Raw genomic sequence first — 5,047 nt, forward strand, 5'->3', positions numbered from 1 at the left:
CGACCCAATGCCCCACATGGTGCTGAGGGCTGGGGGGCAGGGGGCTGCTCACGGTAGATACGTTATTGGGCCCCTGAAGATTCTGGGAGTGGGGAGCTGTGTGGCCCTATAGTGTCAACCTGGCAACTTGCTGAATGTGCAGATGCCCAGGTGTCCCCTGAAGATTTGGGTTCAGTGGGGCTGGGCCTCTGAGCCCAGGCGATTCTGGTGCAGCAGGTGGTCTGGGGTTCTATTCTGAGAGGTACTGCTCCATGCAATGGACATCTTTCACCCAAAGGGTTGCCAAGAAGGTGGCAGGCCCAGCCGTCTCCGTGCTCTGAGAATCTCCGGTCAGCGGCCCGATGTGGAGTCAAGGCCTGCGGAGAACACTGGCCGACGTGGAGGGAAGGAGCCCAGGTGGGCAGGCAGAGGTGAGCTTGTGGGGGGCTGTCAGCACCACTTTAATTTCCTTTGTGCCCTGGGCTCCCTCCTGTCCCAGATCTTATCTCTGGGTGCCTGTCCCTGGATGGAGCTTCCTCCGGGGCACCTCAGGACCCCCCGGGGCCAGAGGAGGGGGCAGATCAAAGGGCAGACACCCCGACAAAGGAACCTGAGATGCCTTCTTTGTCCACATCCTGGAGAGGCCCAGCCTGAGACAGGACGGCGGGGAGTCCTGGGCCAGGGGCTGGGGAGGGGGATGTGAATAGAGAAACCAAATCCTGGTGTATTCACTGTGGACAAAAGGAAGGGCTTGGAGAGGGGACAGGCTCCTCTCACCAGCTGCTGCAGCTGGAGGCTTCCGGCAAGGTCTCGGGCCATCTGGGTCAGGTTCTCTTCAGGGGCAGAAAAGACCCAAAGGGGGTGGCAGTTTGCACCCCTATTGGTTGGGCACCCAGGTGCACTCACCAAGCCCTGCTTTTAGCTGACTCTAAGTCACCCACACCCGGGAGGGAGCCTAGGAGCAGAGCTGGGGGAGGAAGTGGGCTAGGAAGTAGCCCCTCCCAGATTCTCTAATCCCAGCCACCCCCGACCTCCCCATCCCTCCTGGGAAAGCAGAGCAGCCACTGGGGTGTAACAGTATCCCCAGGCTCTGGGTTCCCCCACATCTGGAGCCCCAGCTGCCAACCCACAATGGAGGCTGTGAACTCTTCGCCGAAGCCTGCCTGGTCCCAACAACAGGAGGAGAGCCGAGGGGAGCAGCAGCTGTCTGCAGGGGCTGTCTGGGCCACAGGCGGGCGCCGGGGCTCTGTAAGGGGGCGGCAAGCAGGGGGATCCGTGTTTCACCTGTCTCTATGGTAATTTGGGGTCTCACAGTTGGTGTTAGGGTTGGGGGAGGGTGTTTGGGACACAGTTAGCCTTATTCCAACTTTGGCTTGAATTCAAGGAGACCCAGAGACCAGGACCGCCAAACCATGTACCCGCCAAGTCCCCTACTGAGACCAAATGAATTCCACATAGACTCATGGGACCCAGCAGCCAGTACGGCCAAGCCAGGTCTGGAGGTGGAGATGGGCAGGGGCTGGGGCAGGGGAAGCCCAGCAGTAGGTGGGCAATGAAGGCGGGAATTCAGCCTCCTCTCTCCAGGTTCTCCCGCACCCCATGACCTGACCCCCAGCAGTGCTCTCAGAGGCTGGCTATTCTCAAGCCCACCTGATTGGTTGCTGAGTAACAAATTACAAGTAAGTTACAAATTAGTAACAAACTAGTTACAAATTTGTGGTAACAAATCAGCACAAATTCAGCAGTTTAAAATAACACACGTCTATTATCTCACAGTTTCCATGGGTCAGGGTCTGGGTCCAGCTTAACTGAGTGCTCTACTCAGGTCTCACAAGCCTGCACTCAAGGTGTTGGCTGGGCTGCACTCCTTCCTGAGTTCAGGGTCCTCTATGGTTATTGGAAGAGTTTAGTTCCTGAGGCTAGAGGACTGAGGGTCTGGTTTTCTTGCTGGCTGCCAATGGGAGGCTGCTCTCAGCTCCTGAACGCTGCCCACGGTTCCTTGCCACGTGGCCCTCTCCCAGGCCCTCTCACTAGAGGGCAGGTTACTTCTTCAAGGCGAAGAAGAGGATCTCTCTGACCTCAGGGAGGGCCTTACTCCGCCTTTTAAGAGGTTTCACCTGATTAAGCCAGGCCCACCCAGGATCAACTCCCTTTTGATAACCAAAAAGCAACTGATTAGGAACCTTAATTACATCTGCAAACCCCTTCACCTTTGTCATATTCTGTTGGCTAGAAGCAAGTCACAGTTTCTGTCCACGCTCAAGGGGAGGGTATTATATGAGGATGTGGATTGTTGGGCATCACCATAGCCTTGCCTCTGCCACACCATCCGCTGAGGGTCTTTGTCACACCGCTGTGCAGACCCCTGCCATCTCTGAGCCATGTGACTGCGAGTGTGCCCATAGCCCGGGCAGGGGGCCAGGTGTGGGCCCTGTTTGCAACTTCTACTCAACAAAGGGCTGTTGAATGTACACAAAGCATGCTGGGGGTGTGCAGGATGGTGAGCTGTGACCCTGGCCACTGGGACCTCCACCCTCAAGGGAGAGGCCAACCCCACATAAAGAAGTCACTTTAGACCTTTCAGGGAGTCCAGGAAAGCTCCTGAGAGGAGGAACACTCTGAGCTGGCTGTGGGAGGATTTCAAAGGCAACCAAGGTTGGGAGCGGGTGGTGGGAGAAGGGCTATTCCGGCTAAGGGGCAACTTGACGGAAGTGAATCTGGGGAACCATGTGTCTGTTGACCACAGGGCTTTCAATTAAGAGATCAGACTAGAAAGCAGGCAAGGGAGGGCTGAGAACAGGAGGCTGAGGAGGCAACGGGGAGCCGTGAACATGGACTTCTGTGAGCAGGGGAAGGACATGATGACATCTTGTCACAGACACCTCCTGAGAGCCTCGTCTCCCTCTCTATATGGAGCCCCCGCTCCGAGCCAGACGCTGAGTCTGGTGCCGTGAAGGCAACATTGAACCAGCAGAGTGGGGACCCCAGGGGTCTCAGAGACAAGTCCGGGACACCAACGTTAACCAAATCTTCGACTACATCCGGGATATGGGCGAGGAGGGAAGAACGGGGTATTGGAAGAGTGAAGACCTGGGCCCTCACCTAGTCTGGTGAGTCCACGTTCGCCCGGGGTGGGGTGAGGGTGACACCAACGGAGAAAAGTGAAGGCACAGGAGGGCACCTCGCCTGCTCTCACACGCATGTGCAGTCGGAAAGCAGCCTCACTTCCCTGATTCTCATTCTCACAGCAGAGGCCACCAACACGTCCTCCCGGGAGGCCAGCTCTGGGCCAGCACACTCCCTCTGCCTCCCATGCTGTGTGAAGGGAAAGCTCGTGTGCCGACCCTCTTACACGGCACAGAGACCACAGCCAGCCTGGGGGGCACAAGTCTGTGTCTCCAGGCTGTGGGAGCCCCTCTGTGTGACCACAACAGGCCCAGGGGGCCCAGCCCCACTGCCTCACTGCTCTGCACTCCCCAGGCCCAGATGTTCTCACGCCCCGTCGCCCCAGACATAGCCCCAGACAGCTGCACAGCTGGCCGGCTGGCCTGTGGGACAGTGGGCCTGCCAATAGCCCTGGGAAGGAGGGCAAATAGGGGACACCTCAGACAAACAGAGCTGGCTCTCTGAGCCAAAGCATACACCGGTCAGAGGCCTGAGCAGGCCGGCTGGCCAGGGGGTGGGCTTAACTGTCTCTCTCCCAGCATGGCTGCAGGGAGCCCCTCTGCACTCATCTCTGCCATTCCCCTGCCCCCAGCCAGATGTCCCCACCCCTTCACCATCCTAGCAGACTCTTCTGGCTGGACAAGGAGAGTCCTTCCTTGCTTCCCAGGAACAGGTTCATTCATTCATTCCTTTTTACAGAAATAAGACACAGCTCTTGTCCCTAAGGAATGAAGACCTGGAAGTTCCTTCTGTTGTCTGACCTTGCTCCCACTCTCTGGCTGGGTCACTGCCATCCATCTGCTATGGAACCCACTGACTGCCACCCTGTGATCTCCAGGTTTCCTCAGCCTCCAAGCGGAGAAACAGGAAGTGGGTTTAGGAGTGTCCCAAGGGTGTTGCCTTGCTCTGGAAGCAGCACAGTGAGGTGGGTGAAGCCTGGGCTCCCATCGCAACCCCCCACCCACTAACAGCGCATGTCCCTGGACAGGTTACTGCGGTCTCTGCTGATGCTATGATGGCTCCAGGTGCGGTGCTGACCCCGCTCACAGGGACACAGCACTCCAGGCACACAGAGCAGGCGTCCTTCAATCCCGGCAGGCAGAGGGAGGAGGGAGGCTCAGGCTGTTGGAGAGAACACCGGAGGTTTGATGAGCGGGGGAGCCCTGGGAGGCCAGGCGTGAAAGGCTCTGAATGCCAGACAAGGAGCTGGGACACTCTCCGCGGGCAATGGGGAGCCATGGAAGGTTTGAGGCCCGGAAGTGACTGCTCAGATGCAGGTTTTGGAAGGACTGCTCTGGCTGCAGTGTGGGGAAGAGATCGGAAGGGTGGGCCTGCAGGAAGGCAGGGAGCCCAGGCAGGGCCAAGTCTGCGTTTAGGAGGAAAATCAGGAGCCCCTGGCAGCTGACGGGACTGCAGAGGAGACAAGAACCGGGTTGTCTCTGGGAGCTGGACTGTGACTCTCCCCCCACCGTTCGATTCAGCACATCTCCATGAGCACCTGCTGGGGGCCAGGCGTGGCGCTAGGAGCAAGAGTCAGCCACGAAAAAGCCAGATAGCAGTCGCACAGAGGCCCCAGCTTGTGGGAGAACATGTTACACAAACCGCACTGGGAGGGGTGGCTTACGAATGAATAAAGGAAAGCGGGAAGGGCTGTCTGCTTTAGACCTGAGCTCCCTGAGGAGGGGCCATGTCTCCCCCTCACATGGGAGACACCTGAGGTCAAGACAAGTTTTCCTCCACAAGGCTGGAGGCTCCTGCCCATGCTGGGGCTGTGGTCCCCACCAGGCGCCTGCCTGCTCCCCACACCTCTCGAGGGGCCAGGAACAGAGGGGAGCGGGTCGTGTCATCCTGAAACACTTGCCAGCCACCCACCATTTCCTGAACTGAGCCCTCTGCTCCCTGG

This window comes from Equus przewalskii, chromosome 10 (genome assembly GCF_037783145.1).
Source record: "Equus przewalskii isolate Varuska chromosome 10, EquPr2, whole genome shotgun sequence".
NCBI lineage: Eukaryota > Metazoa > Chordata > Mammalia > Perissodactyla > Equidae > Equus > Equus przewalskii.